At 37.1% G+C, this 17,773-nt stretch overlaps 1 protein-coding gene across 5 annotated transcripts in view; it reads left to right on the forward strand.

Moving 5' to 3' along the window:
* DPP10 (dipeptidyl peptidase like 10) overlaps window positions 1-17,773 on the forward strand; it is a 1,417,953-nt gene that overhangs the window by 988,143 nt on the left and 412,037 nt on the right. The window lies entirely within an intron of this gene.

The raw sequence follows: 17,773 nt of genomic DNA on the forward strand, positions 1-17,773 counted from the left end.
TAAAAATATCTAAAACCATTAAAATGTCTCCTGGTGATATTTAAAATTAGAAATAGGGCACTGCTTATTTAAGTAGTATATTAATAATGTGGAAATTGGTTGAATCTTCACCTCTTGAGGTTCTGGAACTCTCCCCTTGCAATTGTATAAATTCATAGATGACTTACATTGTCCTTAACTAAGGGATAATAATGTGTTAGGGGAGTATTTTTAATTCTGGTTAATACACTTTATATAAAATACCAAAAGTAAGTTATTAGAAGTAAAGACTTCAATATTTTTATGAAGTATTTTGGTCCAGAACTTGGTTAACCCAAATCCTGTCCTGCTAATCATGCATTCTACCTCTGGAATTCCTGAGAGACTGTACATCTGAGTATTAGAGTATCCCTTTAATAATCACTATTTACTGTCTTACACTAGAATGCAGACCTCTGGACAAAAGACGAGTTGGTACAACTGTACTAAACACAAGGCCTGAGGACAACCTTTACTTTATTTTCCCCTTAATGTGTGTCTTGCTACTGGTATACTCAAGCATGCTTTCAGGAAGGAGAAAGAGATGGTTAAAACAAAATCCATTTATCCATTATAGATTAGAGTCTATGTATGACAGAAAGAGCTGTTTTCACTATAGATAGCTTAAGACTTAAAAACTATGCTGCTGGATTGTGTCAAACTTTTTAGCAAAAATAAAATATTATTCTCTCCTTTGGCATAAGACATCATGTTGCTTGGACACAGTGAGGTCTGAAAAATATAATGTGGTTATAGCTTCTGTTCATCAAGAATGAGGTAAGCAGCAGCTTCTGAAAACAAAGACTGGTAGGGATGGAGATTTCCCTTGGAACATAAATCTCACCTGTAATCAAAAGCAGAGTAGCCTTGGCTCCTTTCCAGGGATCTGTGGCAGCTGTGCTTTTTGAGACACATCAACAAACAACTCTGTGGCAGCAGGAACTTCATGGGAACACAATAGTAGAAGGACTGGAGTAGAAGATGGGGGGAAAGGTCAAATACCTAAGAACATGGAGGAAAATATCAGATCCTCAAAAAATATCTGATGATAAGGAAATGACTCAGAAGACACCAGGTTTTCACTAGAGTAGGTGGGAATAGAATCTAGAAATACATAATTTTATTATTAATAAGATATAATTCATAATCTTCCTCCCTGAAATTAGAAGCAATGCAAGCAAAGGGCTGCTGCTGCCTCTTTTTCGGAAGGCAACCTTTCTACCCTCTAGTGTAGGGGCCCTATTTTTATGTTTTACGTCTCTTTTTCTCCATCTTTCTCAATTGCTTTTAATTCACCAATTGTGTATTAAATCTCTACCATGTGTTTGGTGTCAATCTATATACCAATAAAAATAATTGGTATTCCCCTTCACACGTGTTATGTCTAGGTCCAGAAATATGCAAATATAAGAGTGAATTGTTAAATATTATAAAATCTTCCTCAGCTGCCATGTTTATTATTTATAACTATCCTATGGAACTATGAATGGAACATGCGTAGAAACAAATAAATGTATGCTCAGCAAGTTAAAAAAAAATTCTTGACTAGGCACGGTGGCTCACACCTGTAACTCGAGCACTTCAAGAGACTGATGTGGGTGGATCACAAGGTCAGGAGTTCAAGACCAGCCTAGCTAAAATGGTGAGACCCTGTCTCTACTAAAAATACAAAAATTATCCAGGTGTGGTGGTGTGTACCTGTAGCCCCAACTACTCAGGAGGCTAAGGCAGGAGAATCACCTGAACCCAGTAGGCAGAAGTTGCAGTGAGCAGTAGAATCTCTTGAACCCAGTAGGCAGAGGTTGCAGTGAGCTCAGATCATGCCACTGCACACCACCAGCCTGGAAGACAGTCAGACTCCATCTCAAAAAAAAAAAAATTTTTTTTACCTCGTTCTTACTATTAAGAACTTTCTACCTGCATATATTCCTGGAGTTTCAAACCTGAAAATGAGCTTCTGCAACATCAGTTTATTTATATTAATTTGAATCAATTAGACTTAGGAACACAGTATAAAATATAGGAGGGAATTCTATGAGGTGCCTAATGAAATATAAATTCATAGTTTTTATACGTATGAAAATGCAAGAATGTCAAATTTGGGGCCTTTTTTCTATTTGAAACTTTTCTTCTGTCTCTAAACAAGTTAAAAAGCAGCATCCCCACCCTTCAGTGGCTCTTAATAGACAATGTAATATAAATAGGGCCTACAACTTACTAGGTTTTATTCTTCTATATGATGAAAAGTGACTGCTCTGTGGCAAGCCACTACGGGAGATTCTTTAACAAACTCAAACGGATTCGAGAGAGAAAATTGTTGATGCAAAGCTCTTTAATGAGTTCTGTTACTGTGAAGTGAAATCAATCCTCCCAAGGATCATTCACTATAAGAGGCAGAATGGAAACTTCCTTAATGTCATAAATTGTTATATTGATATTTATAGCAAAGGCAACATAGAACTCTGAAGTTTGAATTAGTTTTTTCCTCTCCAAGTATATATTTTTAGTATTGGCTATTTATTTCAACCTGGGAAATTTGAGAAAACATTTCTATTCTATTTGGGAATTTTCTTAACTTGACAGTTTAGGTAAGAAGTCTGAGTGACTATGCGAGTAACATATCTCTTTGTGACAAGAACATGCATCATTCTTCAGCTAAGCAAAAGACAGAATTATTTACTCAAGATAAGCAAAGATTATTGGAAGACTGAAATTGCAAATGATGAAAGTTCTATCCATAGATTTTGTTTGCCCATGACTTTGATTCTATATAAAGGAATAACTTGATATATTTTAGCAAATAATCACATTTTATATTTCTAACTTACTTTATTAAAATATATTTTTATCTTAAATAAAGTTGAATTGATAAGAAAGAGAAAAAATCATATCCAATAATGTCAGCTCAGATATTGTGGGTTAGTTTAAAGGGTAAAATGAAACTATATAAATTTGTTCACATGTCCGTGAGTTTCTCAGGGTTTGCATTTTTTTTTGCTCAGATTCATTTACACATATGAAAAATCTCTTAATAACTTCATAAGGAACTTGCATTTGAAGGCATTTTATTTTATCCCTCATTGAAATGAAATTTCTTCAAATGTGACTCTTTTACAAAGTCTAGCCATAGTCTTGAATTATTTTAGCTGCATTTTCTCTAAAGCATCACTGTCCAACTAAATATACTGTGAACTACAAATGTGAACAGTCTAGTGGGAGCATTGAAAAATAAAATAGGAAAATAATTTTAATATGATATAAAACTTTAATACAACACATTTAATATCATCTTTAATATAAAGTAAGCATAGTTAATTTTAATAAAATAATCTAATTAACCAAATATAAATGTTAACTTTTCATCATCGAAGCAACATAGGAATAACTAATGATTTATTTTGTCTTCTTTAAAAGAGGTTTGTAATTTTTACTTAAAGATATCTCAGTTTACACTAGCCACAGCTGAAGGGGTCAAAGCCAAATGTGGCTAGAAAGACTATTGAACAGAGAAACTCTATGGTACATTTTCTTTCTTATTAGATAACTAGTATTTAAGGAAGTAGCATGAGAAATAAGATATTTTAAATGCTAACTCAAAATTCTAATGATAAATCCATGTTTTGTATCATATATGTAGATAAAACAAAGTCCGATCTTTTAAATGAATGTTTTCTTTGCATACAGAGAGAGCTATGTCTGTCTGTGGAAAATTTCTACTGAGGAAAGAACTGAGAAATTAGGAAAAGAAGGGCTTTGCCTGGGACAGAAGCAGAGAAAACTATGAAAAAACATGTCCTAAAACTAGTTAAAATTTTAATCTATGAGCATCATAGATTATAAAAGGTGCATTTAATGAGAAAAATATTATAATGTCTCTGTGTTCAGTGAATCAATAGTACCTTGTGGGATTGCTGTCTGATACTAATTGAAAAATTGTATTTGAGAGGTATAATTGCTTGGTTTGAGTATAACTGTCTTCATCAGCAAGAAGACCTTACATAGTGTCTGTTATATTTGCTATTTTTTTCTATTCTTAATTTATATGAGTTTATCTTTGGCAAAAGCTGATTTTATAAGAAGAAAATCTATAAATTGCATTCCTGGGTATGCCAAACTCCTCAGGTACAACTATTAATACCAGGACTTTCCAGGGCAAATTGTCTTCAGGACCTGATTCTTTCAAATCTTACCAGAATCGTTGTTGGAATCTATGGAGCCACAGTATCTGTTGGACTCCCTGTAACTTTCCTCCAACCTGGCCAGAACCATAGCTAGTCAAGTAGCAATACATTACGAGAGGAAATACCCCTTACAAAGACAAGCAAACAGTCAGCATCAAGTACTGTTAAAAACAATTCCAAGTGTAACCAAATGTTTTTATTTCTCAATATTATTTTTAAAAACATGGTATTGTTGTATGTAAAATTTAAGAATTGTATTGCAGTAGTTTTTTGCATTAAGCCAGAACTCACTATTTTTCCTGAAAATACTTACTAATATACAGAATTTTTATTATGAAATAACTGATTGGATTAGAATACATAACCTAATGACTTTCAAACATTTAATTTTATTATTTTCTAAACTCCTATTATTTTTGTCACAGATTTTTCTGCCTTGGTGTAGTGTCAAGTTCTTAGAAGATAAGAAAACAAACAAAAAGGAAGATAAATTTAAAAAAGAGAGAGATAAACTATTGACATGGCCTCTAGAAGTCTTTGCATCAAATCATTGCTTTGTATTCACTTTAATACTTTTCATTTGCCTCAGTTTTATATTTCTCTTGTCTAGGAGGATGTATTTTTAAAATACATATATATAAGAATAAATACAAATTAAAATTGAGAACCATACATTGCATATACATGCTCACTTACACGGTGGGATGATTAAAAATGTGTTTAAATGACAGCACATAGCTAGCTGATACATCTAATGCTTATGTCCACACCTTTACTTCATTGGTACCAGTCACTTAGATAGAAGCCATGTTATTTATTCCTAAGATCAATTTAAGTGATTTGAGATTCTGACTAATTGATTATGATAAATCATCTGTAGAAAAGGATTGTGTTGAGTCTGCACTAATAGGTACTCTACCTTGCCTAACATACCTGAAAGGTAAAACATGGTCATATACATCTGAATGGAAGAGAGAAGCAGGATAGCTGGGGAATGAGTGGAGAATGAAGACAGTGCTTCTGAAATGGAGAGCTTTCTGGGGAATTAATCAATGAACAAGTTCATAAAAGAGCAAAAGGCACAGATGAATGAGGGGCTCTAGCAGAAACTGCAATTAGACAGGAGTTGCTGGCCTTCCCAAAAGGGTTTATTTAAGAATCTGATTGACTGTTTGCCAGAGAGGAATTATGGGTTTGCCAAATTGAATAAGGTGACATGGGGTAGTTGGATGGATGGATGTTAGACCATTCTAGAAACTTATCTAGGTATGAAAAATGACTTTGAATTTGATTGAAAATGCTTACTTTCAATTAAGTACTATTGTATACTCTGTGAAAGTATAATTTTTATGTTGTTTTTATTTCTGCTGTTTCATTAGGGTAGGGGAGGATGTAATATCACCGTTTCTAATATAATTCTAATGTACTTACCTTTTCACCAGCAATAACATTTTTAGTAACCTAGCCTTAAAAATTGCTCATACTCAGTGGTATATTCATAACAATATTTCTTATAGAATTATTTGCAACAAGCAAAAATTTGAACAAAGTTCAGCACATAAGGAAGTGGCTAAAAAACACTATTCCACTTAAATGAAGCATGTATAGTATATGTTGAAAATTAACCATTTTTCATTTTCCTTTCAAAAATATAGGTAAGTGATTGATTCATTAATTGATAGCCATTTTTGCATTGCTATAAAGAAATACCTGAGACTGGGTAATTTCTAAATAAAAAAAGTTTTAATTGGCTTGTGGATCTGCAGGCTGTACAAGTATAGCACTGGCATCTCCTCAGATTCTGAAGAGGCCTCAGGAAGCTTTTACTTACGGTAGAAAGTGAAGGAGGAGGAGGCATGTCACATAGGAAAAGCAAGAGCAAGGGACAATGGGGGAGGTACCACATATACTAAACAACTATATTTCATGAGACCTCACTCACTACCATGAGGGCAGCACTGACCTAATAAGGGATCCACCTCCATGACCCTAACATGTTCCAGCAGGTGCCAGTTCCAACTCTGGAGATTATATTCCAACATGAGATTTGAGTGGGGTCAAACATACAAACTGTATCATTCTGCTCCTGGCCCCCACAAATCTCTTGTGCTTCTCACATTGTTAAATGCAATCATGCCTTTCCAATAGTCCCCCAAAGCCTTAACTCATTCCAGAGTTAATTCAAAACTCCAATGTTTAAAATCTCATCTGAGACAAGGCAAGTCTCTTCTACCTATACACCTGTAGAATAATAATTAACTTATTTACTTATATGATACAATGAGGTTATAGAAATTTGATAATCATTCCCATTCCCAAAAAGAGAAATCAGCCAAAAGAAAGGAGCTGCAGGTCACATGCAAGTTCAAAACACAGGAGGGTAGTCATTATGTCTTAAAGCTCCAAAACAATCTCCTTTGATGAAATGCAGGATCCACAGCTGCAAGGGGTGCGCTCCCAAGGCCTTGGGCAGGTCTGCTCCTGTGTCTTTCCCATACTGAGGTTTCAAGCTACTGGTGGCTCTATCTGTCTGGAGTCTGGAAGATGGTGGCCTCCTTCACACAGCTCCACAAGGCAGTGCCCAGTTGGGACTCTGTGTGAAAGTTCCAACCCCACATTTTCCCACAACACTACCCTGGTAGAGCTTCTCTGTGAGGGGCTGCCTAGAAGATCTCTGAATGTCTTGGAGGCCTTATTCCTCATAGTCTTGGCTATTAGCACATGACTCCCTTTTAGTTATGTAAATTTCTTTAGCAAGTGATTGCTCCACAGCCTACTTGAATTCTTCTCTTCAAATTTGGCTTTTTATTTCAATCCTACAGCCAGGCTGCACATTTTCCAAATTTTTATGCTCTGCTTCCTTTTTAAATATAACTTCCAAATTTAAATTATTTCTTTGCTCCTGCATCTGAGCATAGGCTGTTAGAAACAGCTAGATGACTTCTTGAATATTATGCTGCTTAGAAATTTCTTCTGCCAGATACCCTAAATCATCCCTCTTAAGTTCGAATTTCCACAGATCCTTAGGGCATGAAGAGAATTCAGCCAAGATATTTGCTAAGGCATAACACATGTGATGTTTGCTCTAGTTCCCAGTAAGTTCCTTATTTCCATCTGAAACCTCAGCATCCTGAAGTTCACTCCCTATATGACTATCAGAATTTTGGTCAAAACTATTTAACCAGTCTCTAAGAAGTTCTAAACTTGCCCTCATCTTCATATCTTCTTCTGAACCCTCCATGCTGTTCCAACCTTAGCCCATTACCCAGTTCCAAAGCTGCTTCCATATTTTCAGGTATTTTTCTAACAATGCCTTATGCCTCAGTACCAATTTTCTGTATTGGGCTGTTCTTGCATTGCTATCAGAAATACCTGAGACTGGGTAATTTATAAAGAAAAGAGGTTTAATTGGCTCATGGTTCTACAGGTTGTACAAGGTTAGTGCTCACATTTGCTTGACTTATGGGGAGACCTCAGGGAGCAGAAGGTGAAGCAAGAACTTTCGCCACAGGTGGTGAGAGCAGGAGCAAGACAGAGGTAGGGGAGGTGCCACACAATTTAAACAACCAGATCTTCCAAAGACAGCACCAAGTCATGAGGAATCCATTCAGATGACCAAAACCCCTCATATTAAGCCCCACCTCCAACAATGGTGATTACACTTCTCCATGAGACTTGGGCAGCAACAAATATTCAGATTATATCAGGTAGCTATGTAGGAAAAAATAAAGGGAAAAGCAAAAATATTGAAGAAATCTGCAGAAGGAAGAAAATAGAAACATAAAAAAGGAATAGAAATGATTAACTTTAATTGTATTATTTTAGTGAATTTAAAAAAATTTTTTTATTATACTTTAGATTCTGGGGTACATGTGCAGATCATGCAAGATTATTGCATAGGTACATTCATGGCAAGGTGGTTTGTGGCCACCATCCCCCCATCACCTATACCTGACATTTCTCCCCATGTTATCCCTCCCTCACCGTCCCTCCCACTATCCCTCCTGTAGCCCCCGCAACAGACCCCAGTGTGTGATGCTCCCCGCTTTGTATCCACGTGTTCTAATTGTTCAATACCTGCCTATAAGTGAGAACATGTGGTGTTTGATTTTCTGTTCTTGTGTCAGTTTGCTGAGAATTATGGTTTCCAGGTTTATCCATGTCCTTACAAAGTACACAAACTAACTCACCATTTTTTAAGGCTGCATAGTATTCGATGGTGTAGATGTGCCACATTTTCCCTGTCCAGTCTATCATCGATGGGCATTTGGGTTGGTTCCAGGTCTTCACTATGGTAAACAATGCCACAATGAACATGCGTGTGCATGTGTCTTTATAATAGAATGATTTATAGTCCTTTGGGTATATAACCAGGAATGGGATTGCTGGGTCAAATGGAATTTCTATTTCTGGATTTTTGAGGAATCACCACACTGTATTCCACAATTGTTGAACTAATTTACACTCCCACCAACAGTATAAAAGTGTTCCTATTTCTCCCCATCCTCTCCAGCATCTGTTGTCTCCAGATTTTTTAATGATTGCCATTCTAACTGGCGTGAGATGGTATCTCAATGTGGTTTTTACTTGCATTTCTCTAATGACCAGTGATAATGAGCATTTTTTTCATAAGTTTGTTGGCTTCATAAAATTTTAATAAATAAAGGAGGGCATTTGGTGTAATTTTTTACTTCACACATTTAGGAAATCTTCTTCCTAATCTTTTCTTACTACTTTTGAAATATATTAAAAGAAAAAATTAAAAATTATATACATGCCTATACTTTTCTTATATAGAGGCTACTGTAACGTTTAAACTGCCTTTTATTTGTTGATATACTCCTCATGTGAGAAAGGAGGCTCACTAGGCTATGTAAAATTCAACAAGCTAGCATAAATAAAATATTTGGGAAAAATAAATGACAAGGCAGTATGCAATCATAAAGCAGAGTAGTAATGAGGATTAAAAATGTATAACATCATGTCCAAAAATGGACTGCATTATGTCTGGCATGCAAGAAGAGCTCAGAAGAAAAGGGTTTTATTTTATGTGCTTAATAATAAAAGCCAATTGACATATTCTGAACACAATACCCATAGTGTCCTCAGGACTTTAAAAATCTCATGCATGGGGAGGATCCAAACTGGCCAAATAGGAACAGCTCTGGAGTGCAGTTCCTAGCAAGAACAATGCAGAGGGTGAGTGCCCACTGAATTTCCAAACAAATTTTCACTGCCCACAGACCAGGAGACTCCTGGGCCGAAAAGCGCCATGAGTTTTTGGAACGGCATTTTCAGCTGGTGCTGGGTTGGTGCACAGAAACTCACACAAATCTGGGTGACCATGACAGAGCCACCCATTCAACTGAAAGGGAGGGAGCAGAGACAGGGAGCCAGGCAATCTGGCTTGGTGGGTACCACCCCCACAATACAAGAAATCTGAAACACTCTGGATTGAGAGTTTTGCAGCAAGCACAGCCGGACCCAGGATGGTCCTACTCAGTGGGGGAAGGGTGACCAACACTACCAAAGCAGTTCACATGGCAGCTGGGCAGAGCCCGCAGCAGCTCAGCAACACCCCTGCTGACAGACTATGACTAGAGTACTCATGCTGGGCAGGGGATCTATGAAAAAAGGCAGCAGCATGACAGGAACTTATAAATAAAGCCAACCTTCCTAGGACAGAGCACCTGGGAAAAGAGGTGGTTGAGTTCCACTGCAGCAGACTTAAAAGTACCTGCCCACCATCTCTGCACAGAGCTCCCAGCACAACACTTGAGCTCCTATAAGGGACAGACTCTCTCTTCAAGCAGCTCTCCAATCCCCTTATACCCAAAGAAACACCTCATAAAGGAGAGGTCAGGCCAACATCTGGCAGGTACCCTTCTGGGACAAAGATAACAGAAGAAACTGGCAGCAACCCTTACTGTTCTGCAGCCCCCACAGGTGATCCCCAGGCAAGCAGGATCTGGAGTGGATCTCCAGCAGGCCTACAACAGAGGGGCCTGACTGTTAGAAGGAAAACTGTGAAACAGAATGAAATAACTTTGTCTCAATAAAAAGGATGTCCACTCAGAGACCCCATCCAAAAGTCACCAACTACAAAGACCACAGGTAGATAAAGCCACTAAGATGGAAAGAAACCAGTGCAAAAAGGATGAAAACACCAAAAACCAGAACGCCTCTTCTCCCCCAAAGAATCACAACTCCTCACCAGCTAGAGATCAAAGATGGATGGAGAATGAATCTGATGAATTGACAGAAACAGGCTTCAGAAGATGGGTAATAACAAACTTCTCAGAGCTAAAAGAACATGTGCTAACCCAATGCAAAGAAACTAGGAACCTAGAAAAAAGTGTAGATGAGATGCTAACTAAAATAAACAGCTTAGAAAAGAATATAAATGAATTGATGGAGCTAAAAAACACAACACTAGAACTTCATGAAGCATACACAAGTTTCAACAACTGAATTGACCAAGCAGAAGAAAGGATCTCAGAGATTGAAGATCAACTCAGTGAGATAAAACAAGAAGGCAAGAATGGAGAAAACAGAGGCAAAAGAAATGAACAAAGTCTCCAAGAAATATGGGATTATGTGAAAAGACCTAATCTATGTTGGATAGGTGTACCTGAATGTGATAGAGAGAATGAATCCAAGCTGGAAAGCACTCTTCAGGATACCATCCGGGAGAACTTTCCCAACCTAGCAAGCCAGGCCACCATTCAAGTCCAGGAAATACAGAGAACACCACAAAGATATTCCTCAAGAAGAGCAACCCCAAGGAACATAATCATCAGGTTCAGCAGGGTTGAACTGAAGGAAAAAATGCTATAGGCAGCCAGAGAGAAAGGTTGTGTTACCCACAAAGGGAAGCATATCAGACTCACAGCAGATCTCTCAGCAGAAATTCTACAGGCCAGAAGAGAGTGGGGCCCAGTATTCAACATCCTTAAAGAAAAGACCTTTCAGCCTAGAATTTCATATCTAGCCAAACTAAGCTTCATAAGCAAAGGAGAAAGAAAACCATTTATGGATAAGCAATTGCTGAGAGATTTTGTCACCACCAGGCCTGCCTTATAAGAGCTCCTGAAAGAAGCACTAAAAAGGAAAAGAACAACCAGTACCAGCCACTCCAAAAATGTACCAAATGGTAAAGACCATTGACACAATGAAAAAATTGCATCAAATAATGGGCAAAATATCCAGCTAGCATAAAATGGCAGGATGAAATTCACACATAACAATATTAATCTTAAATCTAAATGGGCTAAATGCCCTAAACAAATGACACAGACTAGCAAATTGGATAAGAAATCAAGACCCATTGGTGTGCTGCATTCAGGAAACCCATCTCACATGCAAGGACACACACTGGCTCAAAATAAAGGGATGGAGGAAGATTAATCAAGCAAATGAAGGGTGAAAAAAAAGCAGGAATTGCAATTCTAGTCTCTGATAAAATGGACTTTAAACCAACAAAGATCATAAGAGACAAAAAAGGACACTACATAATGGTAAAAGGATCAATGCAACAAGAAGTGCTAATGATTCTAAATATATGTACCCAATACAGGAGCACTCAGGTACATAAAGCAAATTCTTAAGGACTTACAAAGAGACTTAGACTCCCAAACAATAATAGTGGGAGACTTTAACACTCAAATGTCAATATTAGACAGATCCTCAAGACAGAAAATTAACAAGGATATTGAGGACTTGAACTCAGATCTGGACCAAGTGGACCTAATAGACATTTACAGAACTCTCCACCCCAAATCCACAGAATGTATGTTCTTCTCAGTACCTCATTGCACTTACTCTAAAATTGACCACATAATTGGAAGTAAATCACTCCTCAGCAAATTCAAAAGAACAGAAATCATAACAAACAGTCTCTCAGACCACAGGGAAATCAAATTAGAACTCAGAATTAAGAAATTAACTCAGAACTTCACAGCTTCATGGAAACTGAACAACTGGCCTCTGAATATCTACTGGATAAAAAATGAAATGAAGGCAGAAATAAATATGTTCTTTGAAAGCATCGAGAACAAAGACACAACGTACCAGAATCTCTGGGACCCATTTAAAGCAATGTCTAGAGGGAAATTTATAGCATTAAATGTCTGCATGAGAAGTGTGGAAAGATTTAAAATCAACACCCTATCATCAAAATTGAAAGAGCTAGAGGAGCAAGATCAAAAAAACTCAAAAGCTAGTGGAAGACAAGAAATAACTAAGATTAGAGCAGAACTGACAGAGATAGAGACACAAAAATCCCTTCAAAAAATCAATAAATCCAGGAACTGTTTTTTATGAAAAGATCAACAAAATCGACAGACCACTAGCCAAATTAATAAAAAAGGGAGAAGAATCAAATAGATGCAGTAAAAAATGTTAAAGGGGATATCACCACTGATTCTACAGAAATCAAACTATAGTCAGAGGTTACTACAAACAACTCTATGCACACAAACCAGTAAACCTGGAAGAAATTAATAAATTCCTGAACACTTGCACCCTCCCAAGCCTAAACCAGGAAGAAGTTGAAACCTTGAATAGACCAATAAGAAGGGCTGAAGTTGAGACAGCAATTAATAGCCTACCAACCAAAAAAAGTCCAGGTCCAGACAGGTTCACAACTGATTTCTACCAGACATACAAAGAGGAGCTGGTACCATTCCATCGGAAACTATTCTGAACAATCCAAAAAGAGGGAATCCTTCCCAAATCCTTTTATGAGACCAACATCATCCTGATACCAAAACCTGGCAGAGACTCAACAAGAAAAGAAAACTTCAGGCCAATATCCGTGATGAACATATATGCAAAAATCTTCAGTAAAATACTGGCAAATGGATTGCAACAGCACATCAAAAGCTTATTCATCATAATCAAGTTGGCTTTATTCCAGGGATGCAAGTCTATAAACTTAATCCACCACATAAACAGAACCAAAGACAAAAACCACATGATTATCTCAATAGATGCAGAGAAGACCTTTGACAAAATTCAACAGCCTTTTATGCTAAAAACTCTCAGTACACTAGGTATTGAAGGAACATATCTCAAAATAATAAAAGCTATTTACAACAAAACAACAGACAGTATCATACTGAATGGGCAAAAACTGGAAGCATTCCCTTTGAAATCCAGCACTAGACAAGGATGCTCTCTCTTAACTCTCCTATTCAATATAGTATTGGAAGTTCTAGCCAGAGGAATCAGGCAAGAAAAAAAAAAATAAAGGGTATTCAGTTAGGAAAAGAGGAAGTCAAATGGTGTCTATTTGTAGATGACATAATTGTATATTTAGAAGACCCTATCATCTGAGCCAAAAATCTCCTGAACCTGATAAGCAACTTCAACGAAGTCTCAGGATACAAAATCAGTATGCAGAAATCACAAGCATTTCTATACACCAATAACAGACTAACAGAGAGTTAAACCATGAGCAAACTCCCATTCACAATTGCTACAAAGAGAATAAAATACCTAGGAATACAGCTAACAATGTATGTAAAGGACCTCTTCAAGAAGAACTACAAACCACTGTTCAAAGAAATAAGAGAGGACACAAACAGATGGAGAAACATTCCATGCTCATGGTTGCGAAGAATCCATATTGTGAAAATGGACATACTGCCCAAAGTAATTTATAGATTCAATGCTGTGCCCATCAAGCTACCAATGACATTCTTCACAGAACTGGAAAAAACCAACTTGAACTTCATATGGAACCAAAAGAGAGCCCGCATAGCCAAGACAATCCTTAACAAAAAGAACAAAGCCAGAGACATCACACTACCTGATTTCAAACTTGATACTACAAGGCTACAGTAATCGAAACAGCATAGTACTGGTACCAAACCAGAGGTATAGACCAATGGAACAGAACAGAGGCCCTGGAGGCAATACCACACATCTACAACCATCTGATCTTTGACACACCTGACAAAAACAAGCAATGGGGAAAGGATTCCCTGTTTAATAAATGGTGTTGGGAAAATTGGCTAGCAGTGTGCAGAAAGCAGAAAATCGACCACTTCCTGACACTTACACTAAAATTAACTTCAGACGGATTAAAGATTTAACCATAAGACCTAACACCATAAAAACCCTAGAAGAAAAACCTAGGCAAAACCATTCAGGACATAGACATAGGCAAGGACTTCATGACTCAAACACCAAAAGCATTGACAACAAAAGCCAAAACAGAGAAATGAGATCTAATTAAACTTCAGAGCCTCTGTACAGAAAAAGAAACTATCATTACAGTGAACTGGCAACCAACAGAATGGGAAAAAGTTTTTGCAATCTGCCCATCTGACAAAGGGCTAATATCCAGAATCTACAAAGAACTAAAACAGATTTACAAAAAAAAAACAAACAATCCCATCCAAAAGTGGGCAAAGGATATGAACAGACACTTTTCAAAAGAAGACATACATGAGGCCAACAAACATGAAAAAATGCTCATCATCACTGATTATTAGAGAAATGCAAATTAAAACCACATTGAGATACCATCTCAAGCCTGTTAGAATGGCGATCATTAAAAAATCTGGAGGCGACGGATGCTGGAGAGGATGTGGAGAACTAGGAACACTTTTACACTGTTGGTGGGAGTGTAAATTAGTTCAACCATTGTGGAAGACAGTGTGGTGCTTCCTCAAGGACCTAGAAATGGAAATTCAATTTGATCCAGCAATCCCATTACTGTGTATATACCCAAAGGATTATAAATCATTCTATTATAAAGACACATGCAAACGTATGTTCATAGCAGCACTGTTTACTATAGCAAAGACCTGGAACCAACCCAAATGCACATCAACAATAGACTAGACAGGAAAAATGTGGCACATATGCACCATGGAATACTGTGCAGCCATAAAAAACGAGTTGGTGTCCTTTGTAGGCACATGGATGAATCTGGAAACCATAATTCTCAGCAAACTGACAAAAGAACAGAAAATCAAACACTGCATGTTCTCACTCATAGGCAGGTGTTGAACAATGAAAGCACATGGACACAGGGAGAGGAGCATCACATACTGGGGTCTGTTGGGCAGGGCCAAGGCAGGAACACTGGGCAGGGGGCAGGTTGAGGAGGGAGAACAAGGGGAGAAATGCCAGATGTAGGTGATGAGGGGATGGAAGCAGCAAACCACATTGCCATGTGTGTGCCTATGCAACAATCCTGCATGATCTGCATATGTACCCCAGAACCTAAAGTACAATAAAAAAAAATCTCATGCGTATCTTACAATTAAAATAAGCATTAACTAAGTAAATGGCTTATATGTCCCTTCCCCAGCAACTAGTCTTGTCTAGAACCTCCATTTGGTTAACTTGTCAGTAAAACACATGGAAACATAATCTTCTCAGAAAAGGCAGCAATTAAGTCAGAAACATTGACAGTGTAAGCTAGATATGGTACAAATGCTTAATAACAGTCGTACAGAATCTTGAATAACACTTGGAGTTATCACACTCTGTCGAAAAAGTAATGCCTATAGTAGCATGTTCAGTTCTTGTTTTCAATATCTAAAAATGTGGATGAACAACCTGGAGCATGTTTAGAGGAGTGTGACTGGAAGTGCAAAGATACCTTTTATGACAAGGGATCAAAGAAAGCATTTTATTTCAGAGGCCTCGTCAAAAGAGCAGGGACACAGGGTCTATGTGATATTCATTTGCAAATACTTGAAACCACTAGTTGGGAAATAAATTAAATGAATTAATAAACTGAAAACTGTAGTCTGAGGTTAGATGGAGGTGGATTTGGGACTGACTTAAGATTTTTTTAATGAGCAGATATGTCCATTGGTGAATTTAATTGTTATATAAATTGATGTTCCCTATTACTATTTAGCTTTAACTGAATGAATACAAAGTCAGTGCTCAAATATTGGAAATGTTCCTAGACTAGACAATTCTAAGATTGCTACAATACTACCAGATCCACAGTCGGACTTTCCTTAATTCTTATTCAATTATTAATGAATACAAAATTAATCTTCATAATGTAACATTATGAAGCACAGAAATAAAACACAAGTTTATTTTATCTATGAATGTATTATACAGCAAAATGAGATTTAATATTGGAAACAGTGAGGAATAGTAACATTGAGACTCCTCTATGTCTCAGTAGATTTTTAAGGTCTTTGTCTTCAAAATTTTCAAGTATTTGTGGAATTCAGCTATGTACCAGAAATAGAGTAGATCAGGTAATACAAACAAACAAACATGTAATATATTTCAGGAGAAAATTTAGAAAATATCACTCCTTTTATAACATGCGTAAAGAAACAGCTAAATTGATAATCTCAGGTTTCTGCTTCGTATTGAATTTTCTACCCAAAAAGCCTAGGGCAGTACTTTTTCAAGAATGGTGTTCTTTTCATATTTGACTTTAATAAAGACAGCACATTGCCAGCATCCATAAAATGGTAGATGAGCAAATTGTTCTGTGTTTTACTGCTCACTCGACTCCTACATTCATAGTATTTGACAAGTAGGACTTAAATGAGAACACTTTCTTCTTTTTTTCTTGGAGGGGGCAGTTACTCTGAAATCTTAAATGAAACTTATTGGAGTAAGGTGGCATAAATTTCCCTCCTCATTTATTAAGATTCAATCTGCATTCAGTACTCTGCCAGACACATTATATTAGGTTGGTTAAACAGATATGATACTAGCTTTGTAAGAGAATAAAAATCAGACGATATCAATGTAGAGACCCATGGTTATTATTCATGACAATGCACCGTGACTCTTTGTGAACTAATATATCTCACAAAAGTGAAGGAATACAGGAATTCTGTGATAAATATGAGGCAACCTGTCTTTACCAGAGATCTAAGGGTTGAAAACAGTCGTGAGAGGTTTTCAGAGTCTGGAGGTGAAGTCCATGACTGTAAGGAGGTCATGGAGAAACAAGAAAGTACTATTGCCTCAGTACGGGTTTGAGTAACAAGGAGTAGACAACGAAGTGAAGAGATCAAGTGATAAAATGTTAGTGCCCACAGTGTCCTAAGATAACCATATTGTGCAATCAGAATCCCGACTGAAACTCCTGTAAATTTGTAGGTAGTTCAGGATGCGGATGAGGAAAAAAAATGAACATGGACTGCAAGCATGAATTTTGAGACTGATGTGGTGTAGGGATAGTACTACCTACAGCATTCTGCCTAAAGCCAGTGATCTCTGAGTGGGAATTGAGAAAAAGCACACATCGCTTTAGAGCTTTAGGAATGAACATCTAAAAGAATTTCTCTCATCTCCACAAGCTCTCTTGGGCTCTCCATTGTGCTAATCATATTCAGTGCTGGTCTCTAACTCTAGGGGTCTGATCGGATCACTTTTCCTGTGTTTGTGACCCAACTTGCCCCAAATGCACACACTTTGGATATCAACCCTCCATTCTAGGCCCAATATTGTCTCTTCACTCCTCATAGATCTGAATTTAAAAGCAGAACAAGCAGACATTTGGATCTGCCTAAATATTCATGTGAACTTCATTTTGAACACTAGTATTATGAATCTTCATTTCTGTAAGATAT

Source organism: Callithrix jacchus, chromosome 6 (genome assembly GCF_049354715.1).
Source record: "Callithrix jacchus isolate 240 chromosome 6, calJac240_pri, whole genome shotgun sequence".
Classification (NCBI taxonomy): domain Eukaryota; kingdom Metazoa; phylum Chordata; class Mammalia; order Primates; family Cebidae; genus Callithrix; species Callithrix jacchus.